At 36.1% G+C, this 20,502-nt stretch overlaps 1 protein-coding gene and 2 long non-coding RNA genes across 4 annotated transcripts in view; 1 reads left to right on the forward strand and 2 right to left on the reverse strand.

Annotated features, from left to right (window-relative positions):
- LOC149790763 (uncharacterized) overlaps positions 1–20,502 on the reverse strand; it is a 305,048-nt gene that overhangs the window by 74,796 nt on the left and 209,750 nt on the right. The gene's annotated exons all lie outside the window — the stretch shown is intronic.
- On the reverse strand, positions 1,153–3,938 carry LOC149790764 (uncharacterized). The gene is made up of 3 exons (XR_016423897.1): positions 3,721–3,938; positions 3,003–3,099; positions 1,153–2,144 (listed from the first exon to the last, which is right to left on the reverse strand). It is a non-coding gene; the product is annotated as an uncharacterized LOC149790764 (long non-coding RNA).
- LOC149790765 (uncharacterized) lies at positions 4,204–7,778 on the forward strand. The gene is made up of 3 exons (XR_016423896.1): positions 4,204–4,468; positions 5,158–5,252; positions 7,243–7,778. It is a non-coding gene; the product is annotated as an uncharacterized LOC149790765 (long non-coding RNA).

Below are 20,502 nucleotides of genomic sequence, written 5' to 3' on the forward strand. Positions count from 1 at the left end.
AAAAACATTTGTGTTAATATGATTCGTGGTTGAATCACATTGGACTGTACAAGTTTCATGCAATTGCAGCACAATATCAAAATTGCCCCATCAGACAAGTCAGCAGAAATGATACAAAGTCAAAGATGAATACGATCATGGATGAATTGCATCCACTATTGCCACCAAGGAACAAGTCAACGTTCTAGAATTTAAATTACATAAACGTCTTGGCCATTATAAGTGATTATTCCAAGCATGTATGCTCCAGGTAAAGATGACGCAAAGCTGTTATCAAAGATGTGTCTAAGAATCAAATCGACATTACAACATTCTACAAACTCCTGAGTTACAGCAGACAATGTTCTTGGTGTACACTTGACAATGTATCTTGACAGATACCTAGGATCAATGGCCTACTGTTACATCCTGAGTTAAAGCAGACAATGTTCTTGGTGTACATTTGACAGATGCATAGGATCAATGACCTACTGTTACATCCTGGCCCGGCTGTACTTTTTCCATCGTATACTCTGGAAAAGGATGGAATACGATGGAAAAACATGGAAAACACTGGAAAACGATGGAAAAATGAAATATTCTGCAGAATTTAGCATGGAAAGCCTGGACATTGTGCATGGAAAATGCTGGACATGCCTGGAAAATGCTGGACATTTTGGACTTTGAAATTTTTCAGCATGGAAAACCCTGGAAAACGATGGACATTTTGGACTTCGATTTTTTTCAGCATGGAAAACCCTGGAAAATGATGGACATTTTGGACTCTGAATTTTTTTCAGCATGGAAAACCCTGGAAAAGCATGGACAGTTTAGACTTAGAATTTTTTGGATAAATTTCAGCATGGAAAACCCTGGAAAAGGATGGACAGTTTGGACTTAGAATTTTTGGGATAAATTTCAGCATGGAAAACCCTGGAAAAGAACTTAGTCAATTTTCAAGATTGGTACAGAGAATTATTTTGAATTAGCAAAAGAAAGAGCAATCATGACTAAACTGCGCTGTAACACAGATTTTTGAACTTGAAACTAAACTATTATTTCAAACCTATGATAAATATATACTGAGAAATAGAGGACACAAGTCAAATAAACTAACTAAACCATACACACACACACACTTGACCCCTGCTTTAAAAAAACAAACTACAAGTGTTGAAGTAGTACATCATTTATTGTATGTACCACATATGTAATTAAATGTTCATTATCAAAAGAACATCACTATACAAAAATGTTGGTGTAACACAAACTATACATGTATGAAAAGATATCCTGAAAAATTTGTTAAATCCTGACCAGAAAATATCTGGTGCATATAAAATCATAAATATGTCCAAATCTGTTCACCACATGAGCTTCAGACACTACAGTGTATAAGTATGAAATTCTGCTGTGCAGTGGTGAAAGCCATTTTAGTCCTTTTCATGATGATTGGGGAGAACAGTACCATAAATGGCATTTCTAATTTCAACAACAATAATAGGTTCTCGAAGACACTTGATCCTATTTTTGATGATGATGAAAGGAAGTCTTCTTTCTTGTCAGAGCCAACTTCATTCCAAAGAGATGTTTGCTCATAATTATTAGTTATGTACACCTGTACAGCCCCCAGTTTCACACATTTCTTCTTTATCGGAGTACAATTTTTTGCAGATCTCACAATAAAAATTGTATTTGAGATACTTCTTACTGAATTCACATTTTTCCTTCAAATCTTTGACAATTGTCAATCCTGTGTTTGCTGAAGGAAGATGCAACTGAATTAAGTCCAAAAAGTCACATATTTAGCATCTGACAAATTATGTCTTGTTGGCAAAGCCCCAAGGACAATAACATGTTCAGACTTTGTGATTTCACTACAATATATATCTTGTTATGGGGCTATGACGTAAAGTGGGGGATCTGTGACATGGGATGGGTAAGACTGAGTTGCTTCATTCACCTGATGATACTGTTCATCGTCTGAACTTGATTAAAACTCTATACTTTCTTCTGAGTCAGATGAAAAACTCAGGTCACTGTCACCATATCTAGTTGGTTCATCTGTTGATATTCTCATTATATTTGAAGATTAGTATTACGTACTGTCACCAATTTCATAATATCCAAGACCAACAGAACTGGATTCACCTAGATCAACAACACTGTAATGAGAAATACAAATTTTAGTGAACATGTATAATTCATATTAAAATCTTAACATTCAAACATTATTGTTTTGTTGTGGGAATTGAATATGTACAGTTAATATTACACTGTTACAGTAGTTTAGTTTGACAAATCCAATGTTAATGCATGCATCATTTAAACATGGGTAATGCAAATATGATACACAATGAATGCATGTAAATGACAAGTAATTTATACACAATAATATACTCAATCATACAAAGTACATGTGATACAACATACACTTCATAAATGTATGTGATGTTTTCAGAAAAACAACTCAAGTTTCATAACGTTTTAGGGCATTATAAGAAAAATGAAAGTAAAAATTATATTTAACATTTTAAATAATTAAAAACTGAAGTATGACAATACATAACAATAAATTATTATATCTTGTTCTGCAAGAATCAATACTGATCAGATATTTCCTGGAATTTCTGTAATTGGCTGATTTGGTTAAATATGGTGTACATTGTGCATATATTGTGTATGGTGTGTTGGATAACCCATACAGAGTGAATGTTCTGTTCAAACACGTACATTGAATATTCTGTTTGTAAATACTGAATGATTTCACCATATACTCAGAATTTGTTGAACTCTGAAAATTCCACTTAGTGTTGTACAGTGAAATTTGTTTATTCCTTAAATTATTGATATGGTAGTGAAACTGTGTTTAAGATATGAGCCATGTTAAGCTGTGAATGTACTAGGTAAGAACAAATGTATAAAGAATAATGCTTATCTTCATACAAATAAACATTGTTGTGGGAGACAGCTGCAGACATTATTTAAAATGTAAAAAAACTCTCTATTACTCCTGGAATTACCATTGTTTTCTCTTCCTCCAGTACATGGTGCTTTTAGGAATGGACTTTGTGGAATTAACTTCAAGCTGCTTATATATTTTGTCCTGAACACCAGTACCTGTAATACACAAACAGCATTAAAATGCTTACAGACTGTACAGTCAGACTGATTAAAACATTAACATATCGTTCAAAAATCATCTTCATGGTAAAACTTGTGTACATTTTAATCTTGCTAAGATTAATGTGAAATTTTTCAAAATTTTTTTCCAGGACTTAAGTTACTTAAGTTATGATTTTACTTATATATGTAGCAGTCTGAAAATTTAGCAGTAACGTAAAGACCTTTTTGGACTAGATCTATAAATACTCAAGAAATTCACAACTTTATCATAATACCAGAGCAGTCCCTGTTTGGGCTTACATGTATCACTGGAGTTAACATTTCCAAGACTGACAATTACAAGGTTATGGCTGTTAAAATAAAATTCCACAAATTAGGTTGCTTTGAAAGTTATATATACATATATATTGAAAAACAAAAATACCTGCTCTAATTTTAAAACTGGTGCAAAAGGAAACTTGTTTTTGACCTTGTATATCTTTTCACATTTATTTAAATACTTGCTTACAATTTAATTATCAGTCATACATATATAGTATTGGGCGGTTAATCATATAGTCAGTTTATACTTGGGCAAACGAGATAAAGTCGAGACTCTGTTTATTTCATACTCACCTATAATATTTGGGTGTCCAATTTGTGTTGTCTTTCCATTTGTGTTCCACACCTCGACACGATATTGCCTCTTGGTCGTAAACTTTGTCCTCTAAAACCACTTTACTGTAAACCAATCATTCCCCAACATATCCAAATCACGGCGTTGGTATCCGATGTATAGATATTAACTCTTTAGATAAATCATAAATCAAAAGAGAACTAAATGTCTGATTTTTCTGTCAAGTATTCGCCTTCACGTATCGGAGTCACATTTTTGTCACGCAGAAATAGCCGAGGTTGTTCCGTATGATGATGGCTGATGAAGCTGACTATGATGGGATATAAAATTATGTACTTATTTTTTTTAACCAATTACTACATTGAAAAAGCCGGCATATTTCGATTTCATGCGTTAGAACCAAATTTTCTGTAAAAAGAAAAAAAAAATAAAAAAGTAAAAACCGTTTCTGTAAAGTTTGGTTCCAAATTTGGCACCGTAAAACGCTTTGGATAACCAGTCTAGAATTTGGGCGCAATTTTCGATTGGAGTGTCATTGAAATTGTAAAATATAAAATATCCCAGGATTTTAAGATGACCACTGAACCAGAAATATCACTGGTTATATGGGTGAATGAGGCATAATCTGTATGGCTGATGTACACTCGCCACGAAAAGAAATGAAGGAATATCGCACGGGAGAGAAAGTGATGGCGGTTTGTCGTGGATTCAAGGGATACCATGAGTGTATTATTGCGAAAATAGCAGGTAAGTCATTACTCAGTCCAGTTGTAGCAAAATTATTTGCACGGCCGCCAAGTACCTTAGCTGCGAAAGACTTCACGTGACGTAAATTTACGGAAAGCTATTACGAAATATATCCTATGGAACAATTTTTTTTTTTATGCTGTTTGAAGACTGATAAATTAAACGTCAAACTTGTAAGGATATTGAAAGGTATGTGTTATGTTTTAAGCTTTGTTTACATAACTGGCAACATTTTTTACTTATCCTAATGCACAATGACCAGTCATCTCGTGTCTGTCTTTCAAAAAAGTTGGTACGTGCCGGCCTTGCGAATATATATTTCCAAATTGTAAATTTCACTTTAAATTTTATTCACCCTTGATATTATTAATGATCTGACTGGTATTTGTATTTTTTACATTTTCGTTATTATTTTCCAGACAGTGTGCTATTTGTAGCAATAAGTTATATTTGTTTTAATTAATTTTAGACTGTGACTTGGAAACATACCGGTAGATCTCTTTTCCAATTAATCTTCAATTCAGATTATGGCTTGTTTCTGTCTATCCAATTTATATTCAGCCATTTCAGTAATATTTAATAGTAACTTATTGTATAATTAATAAGAATGTACAGCTGTAAACTGTTGGAAATGATTATCAATTTTCCTCACCAAAAATACTTGTTTAGTTTGTGTCCTTTAATTTCAGAAAAAAGTGGCAAGGCACAGTTATGTAAACAACTTGATGGCGACAGCTTCATTGAAATTCTTCGATCTTTTAATTTTGAATTAAGCAAGCGAGAGGTAATACCACATTTGTTTCAAATTCAAATGTCTAGAACATTAGCTGTAACCTGGAGTTGTGTATATAGATAAGTAAATATATCAGAAACTTAGTGCATATGAATCATCATGGTGAAAATTTGGATTAAATTTTTTTCACACCCAGCATGAGGCAGAAATATGTCAGATTTTGGATTTTAACAAAGCTGCTAGATAAATATTCAGAATGCTGTACAGCTCTGTTGAATATATTGGCAAGACACTAACTGGGGCAAGAGCCAATAATAAGCACACACAAGGCCACCTCTCCAAGACCAGTCCAGAATTCAAATAATTTATGGTATATTTTAAATTATTAACCATGCATTTTAAACTTTGTTAACCTATGACAAAATATATGCCAAATTGTAACAAAATTTTTTTATGAACTAAGGCTGGAACATTATTATGAAATTTAAACATATCCACAACTACTACTTGAAACATTATAGTGTAGACAGGCAATATTCAAATGGACAATGTAAATCTACTTTCAGTTTAAATGGTATGATCACAACTGCATGTATATGGTAGCCAGTTTGTGTGTGCGTGATTCAGATGTTTAGTAACGTAGCTTTAACAAATGTTTAGTCACATCGCTACGATGTCTGCAGTGTGGCAATTTATAGTGATGTCTAGCACTGGGATATCATGCCACAGACGTGTAGCATAATGTCTTCTACCCAGTCACATTATCTTGATACCAGGTTGACCAGTCCTAACACTAACCTTTTAACCGTTTACCTTATAGAGCATAATTACAAAGTGCAGCATGCTATATATAGAGCACCTGTTACCTATACGACTCCATACGCATAGGCCTGCCTGTTAACTGTTAAGCATTGTAGTGTATTTTATGTTAAACAGCAATTGTAACCATTTTACATTTTTGGTACACGTCTATTATGTGTGGAAAAATTTAAGATTAAAAGTCTGATTGTTATAGCTGCGTAAATTTTTTTCACTGAAGAATTTTTTACGTGCTTTAAAATCTTGAGAGGACTCATTCACCGTCATGTCAGTGAGGCCGCGTGACCAATCGTAGCTGCCATTTCTCATACTTGAAATTTACAATTTGTCGTCTGCATCTACATCACTAAGTCATCTGAATTTGATAATTTATGAAAACTAATTGCTGCCTGCATCAATATCAGAGCCTTTACCTAAGTTATTGAATCTTTCGTAGTTCTGATTCTAATCGTGAAAACTTCCTAAGTACTGAATAAAAACCGCGACCTCCATTTTGGAGAGTGGAGATTATGACCCAGTTACTTTAAACAGCAGATATCGACCAGGGCATAAACACTGACCACGTGATCCGATGTAATTGTCATTCAGAGAAATGAATGTAGTATCTAAATGGGGGTTTTCCCCGAAGGTGGCGCTATGAAAACCAGCTTAAAATGGCTGATGTTTACAGCAGGCGTCAAAAGGCGCTTCCACGTGAATGGAGTAGAGGCGTCAAAAGACGCTTGCATGAGGTAAAGGGTTAATGCTGAGCACCAGGCAAGGCAGCTAATAGTACCATTTTTTTAATAAGTCTTTGGTATGACTCAGTTAAGGGTTCAAACCTGTGACCTCTCACACCCATAGCAGGCGCTCTAACCACTTAGACTTAGGCCACAGGAGCAGTTAGGTAGGCAGTTTAATTTGTGATGGAAACCACAGGTTTTTAAGCCTATCAAGTTAGTCATCAAGCCAAGTGCCTCATTACAATTACCAACCTCAGGTATTGTAAAAGTACTGTAATTGCATGAAATGTTTCAGGCATAACTCTCATTCTCTCACTCCCCTCTCTCTCTCTCTCTCTCTCTCTCTCTCTCTCTCTCTATATATATATATATATATATATATATATATATATATATATATATATATATATATATATATATATATATATATGGATGGGATTGAAATAAATTTGAAATCTTGCTTGATTCTATTCATTAATATACAACGATTTGTATTTCAGAAATCATGAAGGAGAAGTATAACATTGGGGAGGTGATGGTGAGATAGAAGCTTTGCGATTTGGTTAAACCATCAAGAGTACCATCACTTCCACAGACTCCAGTGGTGACAACAGAAAAATAAGAAATGTGGTGGATGAACTATGAAACAACACGTGTAAAAAAAAATATTTAAAATTTTTTTAATTAAAATTGAGAAAGAAATTAACGTGAATTTCTGTTATTTTGTTGTTAAGATTGCTTCAGAATAAATTCAAACTATAACTAGAGTAAGAGAACATATTTTTAGAAACTTGGATGATGTTAAGGAGCCAGTAATCTGGATTTTATGACACACCAGTAGAAGTGTAGCGATATTTATGACAACTTAAGCCATGTTGTCTACTGAATACTAGTGCACAACCTATTAAGCTACGAGTGACAAGTATAGTTTTTAATTTTTGTTTCCTTGTTTAAAAGTTACTAAACATCACAGTCAATACAAGGAGTTGGTTGGGGTAATTTGGATCATGTTCTTCATGAAATTATCATCAAATAAAAGTTGCATCACTGTTAAAAATCTCGATTTCATAAAATATTTCAACAATTTTCAGCTAAATTTTAGTGTTGTCCAGGGTTTTCCAACCTACCCTGGATAAAGACTGGAATATTAGTCCAAATGCTCCAGCATTTTCCATGCTAGAATTGTCCAGGGTTTTCCATCGTTTTCCATGCTAGAATTGTCCAGGGTTTTCCAGCCTACCCTGGACATAGCCTGGAATATAGTCCAAATACTCCAGCGTTTTCCATGCTAGAATTTTCCATGCTAGAATTTTCCAGCGTTTTCCATGCAAGAATTGTCCAGGGTTTTCCAGCCTACCCTGGACAGAGGCTGGAATATTAGTCCAAATACTCCAGCGTTTTCCATGCTAGAATTTTCCAGCGTTTTCCATGCTAGAATTGTCCAGGGTTTTCCAGCCTACCCTGGACATAGCCTGGAATATTAGTCCAAATACTCCAGCGTTTTCCATGCTAGAATTTTCCAGCGTTTTCCATGCTAGAATTGTCCAGGGTTTTCCAGCCTACCCTGGACATAGGCTGGAATATTAGTCCAAATACTCCAGCGTTTTCCATGCTAGAATTTTCCAGCGTTTTCCATGCTAGAATTGTCCAGGGTTTTCCAGCCTACCCTGGACATAGGCTGGAATATTAGTCCAAATACTCCAGCGTTTTCCATGCTAGAATTTTCCAGCGTTTTCCATGCTAGAATTGTCCAGGGTTTTCCAGCCTACCCTGGACATAGCCTGGAATAATAGTCCAAATACTCCAGCGTTTTCCATGCTAGAATTGTCCAGCGTTTTCCATGCAAGAATTGTTCAGGGTTTTCCAGCCTACCCTGGACAGAGGCTGGAATATTAGTCCAAATACTCCAGCGTTTTCCATGCTAGAATTTTCCAGCGTTTTCCATCGTTTTTCATGGAATATGATGGACATTCTACAGCCGGGGAGTTAAAGCAGACAATAATCTTTTTGTACATTTGACAGTGTGTCTTGACAGATGCATAAGATCAATGGCCTACTGTTACATCCTGAGTTAAAGCAGACAATGTTCTTGGTGTACATTTGACAGTGTATCTTGACAGATGCATAGGATCAATAGCCTACTGTTACATCCTGAATTAAAGCAATGTTCTTGGTGTACATTTGACAGTGTATCTTGACATATGCATCGGAACATTGGCAAACTGTTACATCCCGAGTTAAAGCAATGTTCTTTTTGTACATTTGACAGTGTATCTTGACAGATGCATAGGGTCAATGGCCTACTGTTACATCCTGAGTTAAAGCAGACAATGTTCTTGGTGTACATTTGACAGTGTATCTTAACAGATGCACTGGATCAATGACATACTTTCTATAACACACCATTCTGTGGACTGAGTTACATACTTAAGTGATCGGAATGGTTCATAGTTGAAATCTCTTTAGGTATGAATACAAAATCTTTCAGTTTATTAAAAAATCTCCAGGTCAACATTGCCTTCACATATTTAGCATGAAATAGGTTTCATAAGCATGACTTTTACCATGGTGGAATTAGTAAATAGTTGCTGCATTCTTAACTTCCTAGAACCCAGCAAGAATATTCTAAAATTTTCTGCATAAAGTGAAGATCCCATCTTTGATCTGTATGGATTTTAAATGTCTGAAGATTCCTGAGGAAGACCCAAATTTATCCATCTCTGCTACACCAAACAATGTTCACTCAATGACAAGCAAGTTGCTGAACAAGTCTCATGCAGATTTTGCTACACTGTAATCAGATGCAACAGGCAAAGTGACCTGCCAATGTTGTTCTACAGAAGAACACAGTAGTGGTATTTATAAATTTGTTCCATGTCACAGCAATATGGACATGTCAATAGTCTGCCTCACTCACAATACATAATTATGACCAGTGATGACATTCACAAGTTTTCCAAGGCAAGACATTGCTAGATATATAACAAACCTTTCAGCTCCACAAATGAAAATATATGAGATTAGTGTCACATCACAGGTGTGTACAAAACATGTGATTAGTGTCACATCACAGGTGTGTACAAAACATATGTGATTAGTGTCACATCACAGGTGTGTACAAAACACATCTGATTAGTGTCATGTCACTGGTGTGTACAAAACATACGTGATTAGTGTCATGTCACTGGTGTGTACAAAAAGTATATGATTAGTGTCATGTCACTGGTGTACCAAGTAATGCATTATAACTTGTTTGGGTAAAATGGATACCTGATTATGCAAGCAGTAGCAACAGCATCAAGTTCACCAATAAACATCATCCCAAACACAATGGGAAAATACACAACATTTACAGTCAGCCAGCTGCAAGTCATCAAATCAATATAGTTTCTCTCAATATTTCTGTCAAAGTGTTACCATTTTAAATACTGTGTAGTTGTCTCTAAAAATAAAATAACATCTCCATTTCCACCAAAGAAACTTACACAAGTAAACACCTGGCATTGCAGTGTACCATATATATATATATATATATATATATATATATATATATATATATATATATATATGGTACAGTGTTTGTGTGTGTGTGTGTGAATAACTATCAATAAACCAAAACAAAAAGAAAGAATGAAAATGTATACTAAGCAGCATACCACTCAAGTGGCATAAGTGCCTTGGATGTAGGAGGTCATGGGTTCGATCCCGAGCCAAGTTATACTAAAGACTTTTAAAATTTGTAATTTTGTGCCAGTGTGATGATATAGTTTGATATCTTATATATTCTGCGTGTGAGTTACAGTTTATACATTCATCTTTCTTTGCATTTGAATTACGTTTATTTTAATCTATTTACATGTGGAATGCAGTTTATGTCTGTCAATTTGCATTTGATTTAAATTTCATCTTTGTCTATCTGCATTTATTTTAAAGTTTATCTTCATCTATTTGCATGTGAGTTACTCTTTATCTTAATCTATTTACATGTGAGTTAATCTTTACCTTCAGCTATTTCAATGTGAGTTAATGTTTATCTTTGTCTATTGGCATGTGGGTTTATCTTTCTCTATTCACATACTAGCTCAAGTTATCTTTGAAAAAATATCATTGTCTTCAAGAAAAGAAACAAGTTTAATCTCCTTTCATTAGGGTCAGGGATCATTTAATATTTAAACAAGTTTGTACAGGCATGTGAAGTGACAATTCACAGATCACAAATATAGCCCTATCTGACATCATTTTGTTCCCTACTCATCACCGGCCTCTCACAAAAACTGTCTTTTGTTCTAGCAAATGTCTAATCCAGATAGTGCTTTGATATGTGAATAATTGTTTCCAAGTCTGTTTTACAGTAAGCTATCAATCAGTAGTAAAATCAGTGTTATACTATCGTCCTCAAATAAGCTAAGATCAGTGATTATTCTAATCAGTTATGACTTAATTCATCAGTGAGATTAAAGTTAACACTGATCCAGTAATCTTGTGTGGAAATTAAATTTGGTAGTGAACAACATAAGAATAATTAATGATTTTGCTGAAGAGTGTAAATAAAACAAAGTCAATAATAATAATAATAATAATAATAATACATGTAATAATAAAGTTAACATCAATATTGCTAATTGGTGCATGGTATTTGTTCCAAAGCCAGTTTTAAATGGTGAACATGTGTGGACACAAGTGTACAAAGCCATGTTTTGCCTATCCCATGGGTGGCTGTTAAACTGATGACAGGTCTTATTGTTGTTTTGGGGTTCGACACAATTTCTAAGTGCAAGATATTCTATATCTCACGGTTGTTAAATTGGTGACAGGCCTTATTGATGTTTTGGGGTTCAACACCATTTCTAACTGCAAGGTAGTCTATATCTCATGGCTGTGAAATTGGTGACAGGCCTTACTGTTGTTTTGGGGTTTAACACCATTTCTAAGTGCAAGGTAGTCTTTATCTGGTGGGTGTTAAATTGGTGACAGGCCTTATTGATGTTTTGGGGTTCAACATCATTTCTAACTGCAAGGTAGTCTATATCACATGGCTGTTAAATTGGTGACAGGCCTTATTGTTGTTTTGGCATATAACACCATTTCTAAGTGCAAGATAGTCTTTATCTGGTGGGTGTTAAATTGGTGACAGGCCTTATTGATGTTTTGGGGTTCAACACCATTTCTAACTGCAAGGTAGTCTATATCTCATGGCTGTTAAATTGGTGACAGGCCTTACTGTTGTTTTGGGGTTTAACACCATTTCTAAGTGCAAGGTACTCTATATCTCATGGCTGTTAAATTGGTGACAGGCCTTACTGTTGTCTTTATCTGGTGGCTGAGACTGAACCCCAAATACAGAGTTGAGATGGCAGCCATCAGTAAAGGTGAGTGTTTCAGACCATTTGGCCACTCTGGGCTCACAGGCCTGACTGTACTACAATGATTACAGAGTTGAGATGGCAGCGATCAGTAAAGGTGAGAGTTTTAGACCATTTGGCCACCCAGGGCTCACAGGCCTGATTGTACCACAATGATTACAGAGTTGAGATGGCATCCATCAGTAAAGGTGAGTGTTTTAGACCATATGGCCACCCAGGGCTCACAGGCCTGATTGTACCACAATGATTACAGAGTTGAGATGGCATCCATCAGTAAAGGTGAGTGTTTTAGACCATCTGGCCACCCAGGGCTCTCAGGCCTGACTGTACTACAATACTTACAGAGCTGAGATGGCAGTGATCAGTAAAGGTGAGAGTTTTAGACCATTTGGCCACCCAGGGCTCACAGGCCTGATTGTACTACAATAATTACAGAATTGAGATGGCAGTGATCAGTAAATGTGAGTGCTTTATTCGATTTGGCCACCCAGGGCCTACAGGCCTGATTATACTACAATAAATACAGAATTGAGGTGGCAGTGATCAGTAAAGGTGAGTGCTTCAATCAATTTGGCCACCCAGGGCCTACAGGCCTGATTGTACTACAATAAATACAGAATTGAGATAGCAGTAATCAGTAAATGTGAGTGCTTTAATCGATTTGGCCACCCAGGACCTACAGGCCTGATTGTATTATAATGATTACAGATGAATGGTTGGACAAACATACAGAAGACATAATGCCTGCCTTTGTTTGGAATTGGTTGGACTGCGATATGACTTCAGGATAAATGTTTGGATTTGGTTGGACTGCAATATGACTTCTGGATCAATGTTTGGATTTGGTTGGACTGCAATATGACTTCAGGATCAATGTTTGGATTTGGTTGGACTGCGATATGACCTCAGGATAAATGTTTGGATTTGGTTGGACTGCGATATGACTTCAGGATAAATGTTTGGATTTGGTTGGACTGCAATATGACCTCAGGATAAATGTTTGGATTTGGTTGGACTGCAATATGACTTCAGGATAAATGTTTGGATTTGGTTGGACTGCAATATGACTTCAGGATAAATGTTTGGATTTGGTTGGACTGCAATATGACCTCAGGATAAATGTTTGGATTTGGTTGGACTGCAATATGACCTCAGGATAAATGTTTGGATTTGGTTGGACTGCAATATGACCTCAGGATAAATGTTTGGATTTGGTTGGACTGCAATATGACTTCAGGATAAATGTTTGGATTTGGTTGGACTGCAATATGACCTCAGGATAAATGTTTGGATTTGGTTGGACTGCAATATGACTTCAGGATAAATGTTTGGATTTGGTTGGACTGCAATATGACTTCAGGATCAATGTTTGGATTTGGTTGGACTGCAATATGACTTCAGGATAAATGTTTGGATTTGGTTGGACTGCAATATGACCTCAGGATAAATGTTTGGATTTGGTTGGACTGCAATATGACCTCAGGATCAATGTTTGGATTTGGTTGGACTGCAATATGACTTCAGGATCAATGTTTGGATTTGGTTGGACTGCAATATGACTTCAGGATCAATGTTTGGATTCGGTTCGACTGCAATATGATTTCAGGATAAATGTTTGGATTTGGTTGCACTGCAATATGACTTCAGGATCAATGTTTGGATTTGGTTGGACTGCAATATGGCTTCAGGATCAATGTTTGGATTTGGTTGGACTGCAATATGACTTCAGGATAAATGTTTGGATTTGGTTGCACTGCAATATGACTTCAGGATGAATGTTTGGATTCGGTTGGACTGCAATATGACCTCAGGATCAATGTTTGGATTTGGTTGGACTGCAATATGACTTCAGGATCAATGTTTGGATTTGGTTGGACTGCAATATGACTTCAGGATCAATGTTTGGATTTGGTTGGACTGCAATATGACTTCAGGATCAATGTTTGGATTTGGTTGGACTGCGATATGACCTCAGGATCAATGTTTGGATTTGGTTGGACTGCAATATGACTTCAGGATCAATGTTTGGATTTGGTTGGACTGCAATATGACTTCAGGATAAATGTTTGGATTTGGTTGGACTGCAATATGACCTCAGGATCAATGTTTGGATTTGGTTGGACTGCAATATGACCTCAGGATCAATGTTTGGATTTGGTTGGACTGCAATATGACTTCAGGATCAATGTTTGGATTTGGTTGGACTGCAATATGACTTCAGGATAAATGTTTGGATTTGGTTGGACTGCAATATGACCTCAGGATCAATGTTTGGATTTGGTTGGACTGCGATATGACTTCAGGATCAATGTTTGGATTCGGTTGGACTGCAATATGACTTCAGGATCAATGTTTGGATTTGGTTGGACTGCAATATGACCTCAGAATCAATGATTGGATTCGTTTGGACTGCGATATGACTTCAGAATCAATGTTTGGATTCGGTTGGACTGCAATATGACTTTAGGATCAATGTTTGGGTTCAGTTGGACTGCAATATGACCTCAGAATCAATGATTGGATTCGTTTGGACTGCGATATGACTTCAGGATCAATGTTTGGATTCGGTTGGACTGCAATATGACTTTAGGATCAATGTTTGGGTTCAGTTGGACTGCAATATGACCTCAGGATCAATGTTTGGATTTGGTTGGACTGCGATATGACCTCAGGATAAATGTTTGGATTCAGTTGGACTGCGATATGACCTCAGGATCAATGTTTGGATTTGGTTGGACTGCAATATGACTTCAGGATAAATGTTTGGATTCGGTTGGACTGTAATATGACTTCAGAATCAATGTTTGGATTTGGTTGGACTGCGATATGACCTCAGGATCAATGTTTGGATTTGGTTGGACTGCGATATGACCTCAGGATAAATGTTTGGATTCGGTTGGACTGCAATATGACCTCAGGATCAATGTTTGGGTTCAGTTGGACTGCGATATGACCTCAGGATCAATGTTTGGATTTGGTTAGACTGCAATATGACCTCAGGATAAATGTTTGGATTTGGTTGGACTGCAATATGACTTCAGGATCAATGTTTGGATTCGGTTGGACTGCAATATGACTTCTGGATCAATGTTTGGATTTGGTTGGACTGCAATATGACCTCAGGATAAATGTTTGGATCAGGTCGGACTAAAGGGTGTGAGAACATGGAGGGCAGTCTTCGAATATGCAATGGAACCTGTAAGAATTTGAAATGGCTTCAGTTTCTTAGTGTGATTTGGATGTTTAACGTAGCTTTAAAAAAACATTCAGTCATATCACTATGATGTCTGCAGTGTGGCAGTTTATAGTGATGTCTAGCACTGGGGCATCATACCACAAACATGTAGCATAATGGCCCACCTAGTCACATTATCCTCACACCAGGCCGACCAGTCCTAACACTAACTTCTTAATGCTGAGCGCCAAGCGAGGTAGCTGTTAGCACTATATTTATAAGTCTTTGGTATGACTCGGCCAGGGATCTAACCCATGATCTCCTGCATCCGAGGCAGATGCTCTAACCACTAGGCCACTGGTATGAGTTTAAAGTTCAGCACGTAGTGCTTCTAAAATTACAATCTGTGTATATGGTATGTGTTTAAAGTTACGCATGTAGTGCTTACAAAATTACAATCTGGGTACATGGTATGCGTTTAAAGTTCAGCATGTAGTACTTATAAAATTACAATCTGTGTACGTGTTATGCATTTAAAGTTCAGCATGTAGTGCTTATAAAATTACAATCTGTGTATATGGTATGCGTTTAAAGTTCAGCATGTAGTGCTTATAAAATTACAATCTGTGTGCATGGTGTGTGTTTAAAGTTCAGCATGTAGTGCTTAAAAAATTACAATCTGTGTGCATGGTATGCATTTAAAATTCAGCATGTAGTGCTTATAAAATTACAATCTGTGTGCATGGTATGTGTTTAAAGTTCAGCATGTAGTGCTTCTAAAATTACAATCTGTGTACATGGTATGAGTTTAAAGTTCAGCATGTAGTGCTTATAAAATTACAATCTGGGTACATGGTATGCATTTAAAGTTCAGCATGTAGTGCTTATAAAATTACAATCTGGGTACATGGTATGCATTTAAAGTTCAGCATGTAGTGCTTACAAAATTACAATCTGTGTATATGGTATGCGTTTAAAGTTCAGCATGTAGTGCTTATAAAATTACAATTTGTGTATATGGTATGCGTTTAAAGTTCAGCATGTAGTGCTTATAAAATTACAATCTGTGTATATGGTATAAGTCTTTGGTGTGACTCGGTCGGGGATCTAACCCATGATCTCCTGCATCCGAGGCAGATGCTCTAACCACTAGGCCACTGGTATGAGTTTAAAGTTCAGCATGTAGTGCTTATAAAATTACAATCTGTGTGCATGGTGTGTGTTTAAAGTTCAGCATGTAATGCTTATAAAATTACAATCTGTGTGCATGGTATGCGTTTAAAGTTCAGCATGTAGTGCTTATAAAATTACAATCTGTGTACATTGTATGCATTTAAAGTTCAGCATGTAGTGCTTATAAAATTAAAATCTGTGCGCATGGTATGCGTTTAAAGTTCAGCATGTAGTGCTTATAAAATTACAATCTGTGTGCATGGTATGCGTTTAAACTTCAGCATGTAGTGCTTGTAAAATTATAATCTGGTTGCATGGCATGAGTTTCAAGATCAGCATGTAGAGCATGTAAAATTATAATCTGGTTGCATGGCATGAGTTTCAAGATCAGCATGTAGAGCATGTAAAATTATAATCTGGCTACATGGCATGAGTTTCAAGATCAGCATGTAGAGCATGTAAAATTATAATCTGGTTGCATGGCATGAGTTTCAAGATCAGCATGTAGAGCATGTAAAATTATAATCTGGCTACATGGCATGAGTTTCAAGATCAGCATGTAGAGCATGTAAAATTATAATCTGGTTGCATGGCATGAGTTTCAAGATCAGCATGTAGAGCATGTAAAATTATAATCTGGTTGCATGGCATGAGTTTCAAGATCAGCATGTAGAGCATGTAAAATTATAATCTGGCTACATGGCATGAGTTTCAAGATCAGCATGTAGAGCTTCTCAGCGCATGGCAGAGTTTAAAGTTCAGTGTGTAGCTATTGTGCGTGTGTGTGTGTGTGATTTAGATTTTTAACACTAACCTCTTAATACTGAGTGTCAAGCGAGGCAGGTGTTAGTACAAGCTTTGTAAGTCTTTGGTATGGCTCAGCTGGGGATCGATCCCACGACCTCCCACACTCAAGACAGATGCTCTAACCACTAGGCCACCGGAGCGGTTGATGTAGCTCTTGTAAAATTCATGTTCTTGATACATGGCCTGAGTTTAATATTCAGCGTAGAGTGCTTGTAAAATTATAATCTGGGTCCATGGCTTGAGTTTAATATTCAGCATGGAGTGCTTGTAAAATTACAATTTGGGTCCATGGCATGAGTTTAATATTCAGTGTGGAGTACTTGTAAAATTATAATCTGGGTCCATGGCATGAGTTTAATATTCAGTGTGGAGTACTTGTAAAATTACAATCTGGGTCCATGGCATGAGTTTAATATTCAGTGTGGAGTACTTGTAAAATTACAATTTGGGTCCATGGCATGAGTTTAATATTCAGTGTGGAGTACTTGTAAAATTACAATCTGGGTCTATGGCATGAGTTTAATATTCAGTGTGGAGTACTTGTAAAATTACAATCTGGGTCCATGGCATGAGTTTAATATTCAGTGTGGAGTACTTGTAAAATTATAATCTGGGTCCATGGCATGAGTTTAATATTCAGTGTGGAGTACTTGTAAAATTACAATCTGGGTCCATGGCATGAGTTTAATATTCAGTGTGGAGTACTTGTAAAATTATAATCTGGGTCCATGGTATGAGTTTAATATTCAGTGTGGAGTACTTGTAAAATTATAATCTGGGTCTATGGCATGAGTTTAATATTCAGTGTGGAGTACTTGTAAAATTACAATCTGGGTCCATGGCATGAGTTTAATATTCAGTGTGGAGTACTTGTAAAATTACAATTTGGGTCCATGGCATGAGTTTAATATTCAGTGTGGAGTACTTGTAAAATTACAATCTGGGTCCATGGCATGAGTTTAATATTCAGTGTGGAGTACTTGTAAAATTATAATCTGGGTCCATGGCATGAGTTTAATATTCAGTGTGGAGTACTTGTAAAATTACAATCTGGGTCCATGGCATGAGTTTAATATTCAGTGTGGAGTACTTGTAAAATTACAATTTGGGTCCATGGCATGAGTTTAATATTCAGTGTGGAGTACTTGTAAAATTACAATCTGGGTCCATGGCATGAGTTTAATATTCAGTGTGGAGTACTTGTAAAATTATAATCTGGGTCCATGGCATGAGTTTAATATTCAGTGTGGAGTACTTGTAAAATTACAATCTGGGTCCATGGCATGAGTTTAATATTCAGTGTGGAGTACTTGTAAAATTACAATCTGGGTCCATGGCATGAGTTTAATATTCAGTGTGGAGTACTTGTAAAATTATAATCTGGGTCTATGGCATGAGTTTAATATTCAGTGTGGAGTACTTGTAAAATTATAATCTGGGTCTATGGCATGAGTTTAATATTCAGTGTGGAGTACTTGTAAAATTACAATCTGGGTCCATGGCATGAGTTTAATATTCAGTGTGGAGTACTTGTAAAATTACAATCTGGGTCCATGGCATGAGTTTAATATTCAGTGTGGAGTACTTGTAAAATTATAATCTGGGTCTATGGCATGAGTTTAATATTCAGTGTGGAGTACTTGTAAAATTACAATTTGGGTCCATGGCATGAGTTTAATATTCAGTGTGGAGTACTTGTAAAATTATAATCTGGGTCCATGGCATGAGTTTAATATTCAGTGTGGAGTACTTGTAAAATTATAATCTGGGTCCATGGCATGAGTTTAATATTCAGTGTGGAGTACTTGTAAAATTACAATCTGGGTCCATGGCATGAGTTTAATATTCAGTGTGGAGTACTTGTAAAATTACAATCTGGGTCCATGGCATGAGTTTATTATTCAGCATGCAGTGCTTGTAAAATTATAATCTGGGTCCATGGCATGAGTTTAATATTCAGCATGCAGTGCTTGTAAAATTATAATCTGGGTCCATGGCATGAGTTTAATATTCAGTGTGGAGTACTTGTAAAATTACAATCTGGGTCCATGGCATGAGTTTAATATTCAGCATGCAGTGCTTGTAAAATTATAATCTGGGTCCATGGCATGAGTTTAATATTCAGTGTGGAGTACTTGTAAAATTACAATCTGGGTCCATGGCATGAGTTTAATATTCAGCATGCAGTGCTTGTAAAATTATAATCTGGGTCCATGGCATGAGTTTAATATTCAGTGTGGAGTACTTGTAAAATTATAATCTGGGTCCATGGCATGAGTTTAATATTCAGTGTGGAGTACTTGTAAATTTACAATCTGGGTCCATGGCATGAGTTTAATATTCAGTGTGGAGTGCTTGTAAAATTACAATCTGGGTCCATGGCATGAGTTTAATATTCAGCATGCAGTGCTTGTAAAATTATAATCTGGGTCCATGGCATGAGTTTAATATTCAGTGTGGAGTACTTGTAAAATTACAATCTGGGTCTATGGCATGAGTTTAATATTCAGTGTGGAGTACTTGTAAAATTATAATCTGGGTCTATGGCATGAGTTTAATATTCAGTGTGGAGTACTTGTAAATTTACAATCTGGGTCCATGGCATGAGTTTAATATTCAGTGTGGAGTACTTGTAAAATTACAATCTGGGTCCATGTCATGAGTTTAATATTCAGCATGGAGTGCTTGTAAAATTACAATCTGGGTCTATGGCATGAGTTTAATATTCAGCATGCAGTGCTTGTAAAATTACAATCTGGGTCCATGGCACGAGTTTAATATTCAGCATTAAGTGCTCATAAAATTACAATTTGGGTCCATGGCATGAGTTTAATATTCAGCATTGAGTGCTTGTAAAATTACAATCTGGGTCTATGGCATGAGTTTAATATTCAGCATGCAGTGCTTGTAAAATTACAATCTGGGTCCATGGCATGAGTTTAATATTCAGCATGCAGTGCTTGTAAAATTACAATCTGGGTCCATGGCACGAGTTTAATATTCAGCATTAAGTGCTGATAAAATTATAATCTGGGTCCATGTCATGAGTTTAATATTCAGCATGGAGTGCTTGTAAAATTACAATTTGGGTCCATGGCATGAGTTTAATATTCAGTGTGGAGTACTTGTAAAATTATAATCTGGGTCTATGGCATGAGTTTAATATTCAGTGTGGAGTACTTGTAAAATTACAATCTGGGTCCATGGCATGAGTTTAATATTCAGTGTGGAGTACTTGTAAA

Source organism: Sinohyriopsis cumingii, chromosome 10, assembly GCF_028554795.1.
Source record: "Sinohyriopsis cumingii isolate HCF-2022 chromosome 10, ASM2855479v2, whole genome shotgun sequence".
Taxonomy (NCBI): Eukaryota; Metazoa; Mollusca; class Bivalvia; order Unionida; family Unionidae; genus Sinohyriopsis; species Sinohyriopsis cumingii.